General features: G+C 32.4%; 1 pseudogene; it reads left to right on the forward strand.

The window, feature by feature from the left end:
- The first annotated feature begins 6387 nt into the window (after nucleotides 1–6387).
- Nucleotides 6388–12098, forward strand: LOC149580323 (uncharacterized; annotated as a pseudogene).
- The last annotated feature ends 369 nt before the right edge of the window (nucleotides 12099–12467 follow it).

Below are 12467 nucleotides of genomic sequence, written 5' to 3' on the forward strand. Positions count from 1 at the left end.
CCTTTCTAATGATAATCGCTATTCATGTCTTCCTCATCATCCTTAGTATATCTCTTTCTATTATCCTTATTTTTCTATCTTTCCTAGGGAGGTTTGTTCTTTCTACTACCAGCAAAATCTAAACTAGTAACTTGATCATACTTGGCCTTGGAATCTTTCTACATTAACTTTATCTTGCTCCTCAAGGACCTCCTTCTCCTACACACCATTTCCACATCATAGTCCACAATGTGAATATCCTTCTCCATTTTAATGTGTTTGAGAATTTGGGGAGGGGAGATCCTAGGGCATCTAGTTTCCACAATGGATATAAACTCAACAAAGACTTTAGGGGTCAAAATAGAGATAGAAAGGTTAAGTAAAACAATTTAAACATTGATAGGTTGGAGAGGGCAACAAGAATTGTCAAAAATATATAGTTTAAACATTAAATCTTGGTGAAGGATGGTATAGGGATTTCTATCCTTCATCTTCTTCCTAACTCTAAGAATGTTGTCCTCCATAGTGTAGAATAAGGTAGGCAAACGAAATCTGGTCACTATTTTTTAAGTGGTTCAGGATGGGAAAATGTTAATAGTAAAAAATGTGAAACATACCCTCAAGAGCTATATAATGCATAATGGTGTAACATACCTCTTTCTTAGGATCTAGCAAAGTCACTCTTAGAAACCCACTATGGTCAATGCTTGGACTCTCATTTGGACAGAAGAACTAGTTGAGACTAGCTTCATCTAAGATCCTTGTCTTTTTTATCGTTTCCTACCTTCTAAGGATAGATAAAAACTATTTAAATGACCTCATCATTGATCTCAAAAGAGCTTCCACTCACTATCACCCTCTCATTATTCCATGAATTAATGAATTGCATGGAACTAGCCTCATCATAGCCTTCAATTCACTACATGTAGGGAAACCAAACACCCTCCTTAAGTTAAGTCCAAGAAGATTTCTTATATTATTCAATAATATTTAAATTTATGAATAGGATTTTGTCCCATAACTTCATTCTATCATAAATAAATAGTGAAATCCTTAGAAGAAACCAACACTACCCCACCTTCCCCACAAAATGGTCCAAAAATGGCAAGAAACTTAGTGGAGAGAAATTTCATAATGAACCAGTTCAAATAACATAGTAGAAAATGATTAATTCCTGGATTTTTTTTTTTTGTTATCACAAGCCAAGAGAATAGACCATGAAGTATCATAATGAGTCCAAGTACACCCTCTTCAATGCCACCCAAATATGCATCTTCTAGAAGTAGTCATACCATTATTATTTAAAACTCCCATCCTTTCTTTCTTGAAAAAATCCCTCCAAATATTACCTAAGGTAGCATCCCATCTTATGCAAAAAACTCTTGAAAGAGGATAGCCATTTCTAGGACCAGTCATGGCCTTTTCAAATTTATAAGAGTTATTAATGCCCACATCATCTTTTAAAAAGGTTGACTTATCAAAATGACATAAATTGAGTATTTCTATCTAAAAATTAATTTTGTTCAAACATATGATCTAGATAAATTTATTCTACCTAATTTATATATGTTCTCACACTTTTCAAATTGGAAATATCTTTTAATTGCATGTTTTATACTAGTATGCATTTGGTGCAATTACTAAAGAAATACAACTATTTTGGAAAATAGATGTTTCAATAACTCTTACTCTTTTTAATGATATTTTTAATAATGTATAAAGACCATTTTATAGAGCTCAAAGTTAAGAATATTTAAATATAGAGTTTATATGTTTTATTTAGATATAGTATATTGTAATTGAGAAATACTACAAGTAAGAATTCTAACACTTGATAAGATGCTAATTTTGAGAAAGAAACAAAATACTAAATCTTATAAAATTAAAATAAAAAGCATGTCATTCTAGAGGAGAGAGTTCTCTTCCAAAATGTATAATTTTTCATTTTGTTAGAATAGAAATATTTTTAAAAATGTGGTGGTTGATGAAAACTATCATTTTAATGTGAATTAAAATGTTAATTGGTTAAAAAGAAAAAATATAGGTCAAAAGCCAAAAATGATATGTATATGTATATGTATATGTATATGTATATATATATAAATATATATACATACATATATATATATATGTATGTATATATATATGTATATATATATATATGTATGTATATATATATGTATGTATATATATATGCATATATGTATATGTATATTTATATATGTATATGTATATATATATATATATGTATATATATATGTATATATATATATATATATATGTATATGTATATATATATATATGTATATGTATATATATATATATATATGTATATGTATATATATATGTATATATATATATATGTATATGTATATATATATGTATATATATATGTATATGTATATATATATATATGTATATATATATATACACATACATACATATATATGTATGTATGTATATATATGTATATGTATGCATATATATTTATATGTATATATATACATATATATCTATATATATATATAGATCATATATAACATAATTTGAGATCAACGGGAAAAAGGTTTATTGGCATATAGTTTTGTGATGGGAACTAGATCTCCCATTTTCAACATTTGTTAATCACTAAAATATCATCTTTAAAAATTAAGAAAATATATCAATTCTTATTCCAAATAATCATTAAAAATAATAATCCTAAACCTTGTCCATTTCTACACATTTCATTACTTTAATTCATTTTCAAAATTTAATAATAATATATTTTTTATGTCATTGAAGTTGATTTCATACTTTTATTAGTCTTTTCCTTTATAAAAGGGCAACACAGGTTTGTTCTTTTACCTAGAATCATAATAATGATGACCCAAAAGAGATCACAATTATAATAATGAGTGTTCAATCCCATAAAAGGTTAATTTATTTATTTTTTCACAAGGGCTGATATGTTGGCTAGCAAGTTATCAAGATTAACTCAATTACACATGTCAATAATCTCATGACCAATCATTGTAAGTGCATCAGCTTCCTGGTTTGGTTCATGATAAGTATGTTGAATGGAGACTTCCCAAAATCTCAATATAAAGAAATGGGTGTCATTGATTATTGAGGAAACATTTCAATATTTTTAAATTTATCTCTTAACTACCTCAATAATGAGATGAGAGTCACCCTCAACAGTCAAGTTTTGAATCTTGATTGAGTTGGAAGACTTGGCCCCCTAGAATAGTATCATAGAATCTATAAATTTATCGGTATTCTCACCACAATTTCATAGGTAAGGCATCACCACATTACCTATTCAACCCTAATTATGACTCCTTCAAAATAAGAACCATTCAAGGTGAATCCATCAAAAATGAGTTTGAACTAGGAGGTGGGGGTTGACTTCCATTTCACTTTCTACCTAGCCATAATTTTGGAGTTATCAAAGTTGGATATCATATCAAGTAGTCCCCAATTCTCAACAATATTTAAATCACTAATAGTGGGAGGATAGTGGGAGTTCTCCATCTTTAGATAGGAATGCAATCCCTAAGGAGATTTCTCATGAATTTCAAAGTAACAAAAATGGGGGAGGGACTTTACTCTAAAGATGTCATTTTTCCTCTCCTTCCATAGGTGCCAATGAACATACTAGGGTAACACCTAGCACAACATATTAATAAGAAGGTGAGGAAATGGATCCTCCTAGTCTAGGAAAATAATGTTGTGAATCACAATTGAAAACCCACTAGATTCCAAACCTACTCAAGATCCTCCTCACCTCACTAGAATAGGTACAATGGGTTAGGAGGTGAGAAATAAATTCCTCCTCATTATTGCACAATTTACATCAATTAACTAAACGTAATCCTCTTCTTTCGAGATTATAAATTGAGGATGTTCCCATGAAGTGCCATCCAAAAAAAGAAATTAATCTTAAGGAGACTATCTGAATTCCACACTTACTTCTAACCTAGAAACTCCTCAAAGTCAAATATAGCACTATACAAAGATTTAATATTGAACTCTCGAGAAGAGTATAATTCATAAATTATGGAATCCTCAGTGAGAAAGGTCAAAATATGGGTTCCTTCCCTAATACCTTGAATCTATTAGATTAAATTCTCATTCAAGATATCAGAGTTAAGTTTTCTCAAATTTAATTTTTATTTAGAATGTAACATAGCCATATAGCAACATGATTCACACACATATTCATCACAACACTATACTCTATTTGGCATAAAGGGTTAACACCTTCCCAATTATCCTCTCCAAATCTAATGTTGTTTCCATTTCCAACAAACCATCTCACCCCCCTCAAAAGTTTCTAGCCCTTGATAGTATTGGTCAATTTTCTTGAAATTGTACCTAGGCCTCTCACTTATCTCACACACAATATGATTTTCCTTTTTTCCAAATTAAAACGCAAAAGTTATGACTGCGTACATGATAAATATCTTGATTTTGTAGAAATAGGTCTTGCTTCGAATCACTCTTAAAAACTCCTCAAATTTGCCTTAAATTTTCTCCAAAGCTCTCCTTTAATTTTTGCATGATCAAATGTTGCTCAATAACTCAATTTTGACCATTATATCACATGTGATTCAATTCTGAATTAGGTGCACAAGTACTCAATCAATAAAATTTGTTTATCATTATTAAGAGACTTATATTCTTTCGCACACTCACATATGAATTCCAAATATTTTGTGCACTTAACCATAGCTTAAATAAATAATGTTCTACCTCATATTAACTATTCATGCCTTAACTCCTTCTCTAACACTTTTTCTACTTTTATGATGCTAATTCCTTTATAAAAGTGCTTAATTAAAGTAGGATGAATCAATCTCTACAATTGACTTTAATCTACCTTTAGGTGCTTCATTTAACTATTTTTCCAACACATCTTGTTGGGACTAAAAATTGCATGGTCAATTTTGAGTACCATTGAGAAAATTGAGCCTTATAAATGCTTTTAAATGAGATTGTACCTGGCTATACCTTTGAGCCCCAAGAGGTGTTTAATGTTTCTAACACCTTCCATTTAGTGTGTCTACATGTTCCATGAAGAAAAAATTACCATTCTGAGCCATTTCGTGAAGTCTTGTTTTGAGCAATTACCAAATTTGCATTTTCACCCTAAGTGTCAAACCATGATAGGAGGCCATGTTTGCAATTGAATATCTTACACACAGAAATGTTCTAGGACTCACCACTTTGGGAGTGTCTACTATCCATACCTAAGAACCTATGTTTTAGATTTTAGTCATTTTGAGTCTGTTTGCCTAGGTTTTGAATCCCTCAAAGTTGGTCAGTTATTAATGTCATGCTGATATGAAATGTTCAGAATTCTGGGAAGCCCTATTGGACCTATAATAACTTTTGACCAATTGATCAAAATGGTGAAATTCCTTTTGCGTTGCATTGCAAAGGTTAGATAATTTTTATGTTTCAAGTTTCAACTCATGATGAATTAATTTGATCAGTTTTCAAACGTGATTCCAAACACAATTTCTATCTTTTAACTAGTGTCAGCAAATGCAGATTAATTGGAACCCCTATTCGTGATGTTATATCTTGAGATCCATAATTTCCTAGATCGAATGGATTGTACCACTATGTTGTCCCCTAAAAGTACTTCAAGTGTGCCCATTTTTAAATCTTGACAAATTCATTTGCACACTTTTCCAGGTCAATTCTATTTACAAAAATTGATTTCTTGTCATTGTTTCCATTCTAAAAAATCCAAATAGCTCATTTTGACCGCTTGCCATTTGTGCCCCGTGATTCATTGTCAGCCCAAATCATAGACTTGTACTATCCTCATGACAAAGAACCAATGTCCCAATTTTCGTTTCCCCAAGTGCTCGTTTGCCTAATTTTCAAAGCCAAATCTGAACATAATTTATTATTTTCTAACATGTTTCCTTGCAGGTAGTTCTGAGAGGTTAGTTTTGTCAGTCAATGTCTTTTGACCCCAAATTCATCATGAGGCGAGATTCAACAAAGTAGGAGTATGCGAAACAAAGAATCAATATGCCAATTTTTAGAGCCTGATTAGGTGTTTGGATCATTTTTTAAGGCCAGTCAAAGAACCTCCTAACATGAAGTTGATAATTTGCAGAAAAGGGTGAAAATGGGTTTTAATGATCTTTTAGTGCTTGAAACTAGTCCTAATCAACATGAAATGGTTAATGGATTAGTTTGGCAGTTCAGTTGTATGAAAAAAAAAATAATAATTAGTCAAACCCACTTTGGGGGCCTGACTAATTACATTAGACTGAATAGAAAGGTGGAGATTAAGAATATTTTAACAAAGGGGGATTCTGTCCATGCAGACATTATACATTTTATTATGATTGAGTATGACAGAGATGATGCTATTGTTTTGTCTAAGAGGCATGATGGAAATGGATGGGGAAGGATAACAGGATTTCATGGTCAGAATGGAGGCATTTGGTTCTTGGACAGACTTGCTACCACTTGGGTCTCATGGAGGATGCATTGATTTTGCATCAAAGTAAAAAAAAAGTTGCATCTGTGGCCTTTAGAAGGGAGAGCATTTGTAGGAATGATGACAACTTTTGCTCTGAGAATTCTACTTCAGATGTAGAAGTAGTTAGCCATTTTCTTAGGAATATCAAGCTTCTTCTTAGAAGGAAAATGGTAGCAATGGCTGCTTTAGATGCTGGTCTCTACTTAGAGTTGGCTAGATATTTCTCAAAAATTCTAGATGGAAGAAGGGGTACTACACAAGGTTTCATAGCAGAATGCTATATGTTGAAGTGTGTTTTAAGTTGATATTGGTAGAAGGGTATGGATCTACTACAATTAATGAATACTAAAAGTAATTTTGATGATTGAGCTTTAAGTTTAAAGGATGTCAAGATTCATTTCACCTAAGATGCAGCCAATTAGTGAAGTTCCTAGATCCATTTCTACCAAGAGGTATATGCCATTAAGTTTTAATGTTATTCATGGTTTTCCAAATTTCATTCCTAATGATGTTAGAAAAAGTTTTCCTAAGTTTAGTGGGAACCATCTTGTTTCAGCTAGTCATCATGTTGAGTTGTTCAGTGATTTAATGGGTGACTGTGAGATTGCTCATGAGGATGTGCATATGAAGCTCTTTGTTTAGACCTTAGAAGGTGATGCTAGAGACTAGTTTTGTTTTCTACCAGCATGTTTCATTTCATCTTGAGGTGAGTTGCATTCCACCTTCATGGAGCAATTTGGAGAATGAGTAAGCATATCTAATTCTTATGACAAGTTCTTGAAGATTCATATTTAGAGTGATGAACTTGTCCCTCAATTTAACATCATATTTGCAAGAGTTTTGAATGAAATCCTTAAGAGTTATAGGCTTGATGATCAAATGTGTTTAGCTATATATTTTGATGCATTTGACAAGAAAATGAATTATCTACTAAGGGATAAAGAACCAGAAATATTATATCAGGCTTTTATGACCACTAGGGATATTGAGAATAATATGAAGTATGGATTGATTAGAGGTCATTTTGCTATGAATGATTGTTGGTATAATGGTCATGAAAGAAAATTTGAACATGGTGTTGATGCTTCAGTTTCAAATAAGCATATCAATACCCCTGCTATAGATTTTAATCAAGTGGAAAATTCAGATCAGAATATGTGTATAAGTAAGGTTAGTTTGGTTACAAATGATGACACACATGTTCATGATGTTACATCAATAGGATGTATCTCATACTTTGATAGGGATTGACACTGTGTCAATTTTATGAATCAAGGTTTAGTTACAATAGTAAGTTCTTCTCAAGATGATTATATGTATGATAATGTAACTAACACTTCAAAGTTTGAGGTTGATGCAACTATATCTTAGTCTTGTGCAAGTGAGGAGACTAAGAGTTATCAATCTAATCATGAACCTGATGTTACTAATCTAACATGCAATGGAGAGATAACACAAGATGAAGAATGTGAGTCACAATTATCTTAGTCATAGTCAGAAGAACATAGCGCATATGTTCCTAATGTTTTAGCAATAACTAATAAGATGGATTCACTTGACCAGTCAGATATGCAAGAAATGAATTCTCTTATTGAGAGATTGCATTATGTTGAGAATATTATTAGATCTAAAGTTGAAAGATAGTCATCTCAATATGAGGATGAAGAAGTTGAAAGTCATGTTTCAAGTGATGACAATAAAGTTGCTAATTCAATGTATTGTGAAGAGGTATCATGTGAAGACAATGACAAGAGAAGTTGCTCAAGTCAAGAAAAGGAAAGTGCTATTATGTGTTCATCTTCATGTGAATCAGATGCAGATTGGGAGGAAGATAGAAGTGAGTATTCTCATGTCAGTAGAGGTATCAGTTCTATTTCTAAATTTGAAAGTGAAGTTCCAGTTCAAAGTTATACAAGTCAGCTAGATGTTGAAAGTTGTGAAGAGTTGTCTACACAATACAAGGATAAAGAGGTTGTTTATAAAGACAAATTACCTAATTGTGTAGATGAATGTCTTAAGAATGAGTGCAATAGTAATTAGCAGACAGATAATTCTAAGGTTAATGCATCAATACCTCTTGGCAAGATAAATAATGATAAGTTTGTAAGACATTTGAATCACCTACATGAAGACAATGAAAGAAATATTGAGTCATATTTATATGCTTTGTTAATGAAGTTAATAGTGTGTCTTTAGGTAATGATTATGATTTTTCTTCACATGTTGAAAGTCTCCATGAAGATGAAATGGGTAGTGAATTTAAGGTGTATACTAACGCTTTATATGAATAAGATTATGATGATGATCAACCCATTTTTTGTCAAGTTGTTCAACAAGGATCACTACATGGAGTTGTTAACCCATTGTTGAAGATCACATGGAGAATTAAGATTTAGTTGAGAATGAGTTTGATGATGATACCTTGTCTTACTGCTATAAGAGATCAGAATTTTCTTCCAATTTTGATAGTGAAACTGATGATTATGTTGCATCTGATGAGATAGATTACAAGGTGTTTGAAAAAGTTGTTTTTGAAAATCAGTATGCACCTTGCAATGAGTTTTATGATGAACTCTCTGATGTGAAGACTAATCTATTTTCTAATTGTGAAGAACCATTTGAATATTTTGGATTATCTTTAGATTGTAATGTTGATGACATGTGTGAGTACAAGTCAGAGTGTTCATTTGAGTATCATCTAGTTATACATAAGTATGCATATTTCCAAGGTATGTGTGACCTTTTTTCCAATGTTGAGTATGATGCCTTTACATTAAAAGTTGATAGCATGCATGAATCAGTAAATGAAGAGGAATTTCAGTTTTAGTTTGATATATTTGAGGACGCTAATCTATACTTTCCTAATGAACAAATTGTAGAAAATGAAGCTAGTTATTATATGCATTATGAAAGTGAAGTTGTAGATTCATTTTTACCAAGAGAGTTGATTCATGATGCTAATCTGATTGGTGAAATTGATAGAAGAAATATTTCCACTTTACCTCATACAAGTTTAGATGAGAATCAAGTTTGTTGATAGAGGTAAAGGTTTTTGTTGAAGTTCAGTGGCCCGAGGCCATCGTGTGTACATAGTAGGAGTAGTTGTATTTTCTTTCAATAAAGTTGTTCGAGAGAGAAGTTTTTGAAGTCAGGTGTGTGGTTTTCTTCTCCCAGAGATCTAAAATCTAGCCATGCCCACAAGGGACATGCATCCCTAGATAGACCCACTGTTGGGACTAAAAATTGCACGGTCAATTTTGAGTACCATTGAGAAAATTGAGCCTTATAAATGCTTTTAAATGAGATTGTACCTGGCTATACTTTTGATCCCAAAGAGGTGTTTAATGTTTCTAACACCTTTCATTCAGTGTGTCTACATGTTCCATGAAGAAAAATTGTTTTTCTAAGCCATTTTGTGAAGTTCTCTTTTGAGCAATTACCAGATTTGCATTTTCACACTAAGTGTCAAACAGTGACAGGAGGACATGTTTGCAGTTGAATATATTACACCCAAAAATGTTTTAGGACTCATTGCTTTGGGAGTGTCTAGTATCCATACCTAAGAACCTATGTTTCATATTTTGAGTCATTTTGAGTCTATTTGCTAGGTTTTGAATCCCTCAAAGTTGGTCAATTATTAATGTCATGCTAATATGAAATGTTCAAAATTTTGTGAAGCCCTATTGGACCTATAATAACATTTGACCAGTTGATCAAAATCATGAAATTCCTTTTCCGTTGCATTGTAAAGGTCAGAGACTTATTATGTTTCAAGTTTTAGCTCATGACAAATCCATTTGATCAGTTTTCAAATGCAATTCCAAACACAATTTCTATCTTTTTACTAGTGTCAACAAATGCAGATTGATTGGAACCCCTGTTCCTGACGTTATATCTTGAGATCTATGATTTCCTAGATCAAATGGATTATACCACTATGTTGTCCCCTAAAAATACTTCAAGTGTGCCAGTTTTTAAATCTTAACGAAACCATTTACAAAAATTGATTTCTTATTACTGTTTCCAATTTGCAAAATCCAACTAGCTCACTTTGACCACTCGCCATTTGTGTCCCATCATTTGTCGTGAGCCCAAATCAAAAACTTATACTCTCCTCATGACAAAGAACCAACACCCCAATTTTTGTTTCCCGAAGTTCTTGTTTGCCCAATTTTCAAAGCCAAATCCGAACACAATTTATTATTTTCTGACATGTTTTCTTGCAAGCAGTTCTGAGAGGTTAATTCTTTCAGTCAATGTCTTTTGACCCCAAATTCATCATGAGGAAAGATTCAATAGAGTAGGAATATGCAAAACAGAGAATCAGTATGCTAGTTTTTAGAGCCCGATCAGGTGTTTGGATCAGTTTTTAAGGCCAATCAAAGAACCTCTTGACATGAAGTTGATAATTTGCAAAAAATGGTGAAAATAAGTTTTAATGATCTTTTAGTACTCAAAATTAGTCCTAATCAACATCAAATGGTCAATGGATTAGTTTGGTAGTTTAGTTGTATGAAACAAACAAAAAAAAGTCGGGCCCACTTTGGGGGCCCGACTAATTATGTTAGACTGAATAGAAAGGTGGAGATTAAGAATCTTTTAACATAGGGGGATTCTATCCATGCAAAAATTATAGATTTTATTATGATTGAGTAAGATAGAGATGATATTGTTTTTTGGTCTAAGAGGCATGATGGAAATGGATGGGGAAGGATAATAGGATTTCATGGTTAGAATGAAGGCATTTGGTTCTTGGACAGACTTGCTGCCACTTGGGTTTCATGGAGGATGCATCGCTTTTGCTTCAAAGTAAAAAAAAGTTGCATCTATGGCCTTTAGAAGGGAGAGCATTTTTAGGAATGATGACAACTTTTTCTCTGAGAATTTTTCTTCAGATGTAGAAGTAGTTAGCCATTTTCTTGGGAATATCAAGCTTCTTCTTAGAAGGAAAGTGGTAGCAATTGGCTACTTTAGATGCTGGTCTCTACTTAGATTTGGCTAGATATTTCTCAAAAATTCTAGATGGAAGAAGGGGTACTTTACAAGGTTTCATAGCAAAATGCTATATGTTGAGGGAAATGAACTATCAAGTTGATGGAAAAATAACAAAATCTATTGCAAATTGTAGCAGAACACTTGCATTAGATTCCACTTGCATGGAAGCTCTAATGACTAGGGCATCTCTATTTGAAACAAAGTTTTTCCAAAAGCCAATTTCAAGGACATTCATGCAAATTTTTAGTCTTTGAATTCTAAGATTCATACTATGAAATAGAGTCTTTCCATTTCTTACACAATTGATTATTATACCCTCATTGGTGTGAGAAGAGGTTGCTCAAGGATAGATGTTGAACATGCTCATTTGTTACTTTTCTTAAGGCATAGGTCAGATATAGCCTTACATTTTGTTGAATAGTGTGAGTTTGTGGATGAAAGAGATATTGATGCTATTAGAGATCAGGCTCATGCATCAGCCTTAATGTTGTATATGTTATTGCAAAAAGCATACATGCATAAAGAATATGGAGCCAGCTTGGAGAATCCGCTAGAAACATATAGAGAAAAGCCCATGGCATGGGCAGGGCAGGAACATCCACATCCAATGTGGAGAATTCACCTAATAGTTTAAAAGAAAAACTACACATTGATGCATGCACAGAACAAGAGACACCCAGTGCCAACCAAGGTAGAAAGCAATAGATATGGAAAAGTCACCATCAATAGAGGAGCTCATGCAAAAGTCCAAGACCTATGAATAAAAGGGCAAGCAAACAAAAAAGAAAGCAACTAAATCAAAATTTTTGATAAACTCAATGATATTGCTCACTATGTAGCCAATGCACGAGTCAAATTAAGAATGTAGTAGGCATTTAAAAGAGATATCATTGAATAAAAAAGTAGAACAACCCATGTGTGAATGATTAGTGAATGAGGAAGCCAGATTATAAAGAATAGAAGGCATCTTCTCAATAAGTCATGTGGGCAGCCGCAAACTAAG

The sequence above is a fragment of the Cupressus sempervirens genome, chromosome 1 (assembly GCF_028749045.1).
Source record: "Cupressus sempervirens isolate cs-2001-9-10 chromosome 1, ASM2874904v1, whole genome shotgun sequence".
NCBI classification, from domain to species: Eukaryota; Viridiplantae; Streptophyta; class Pinopsida; order Cupressales; family Cupressaceae; genus Cupressus; species Cupressus sempervirens.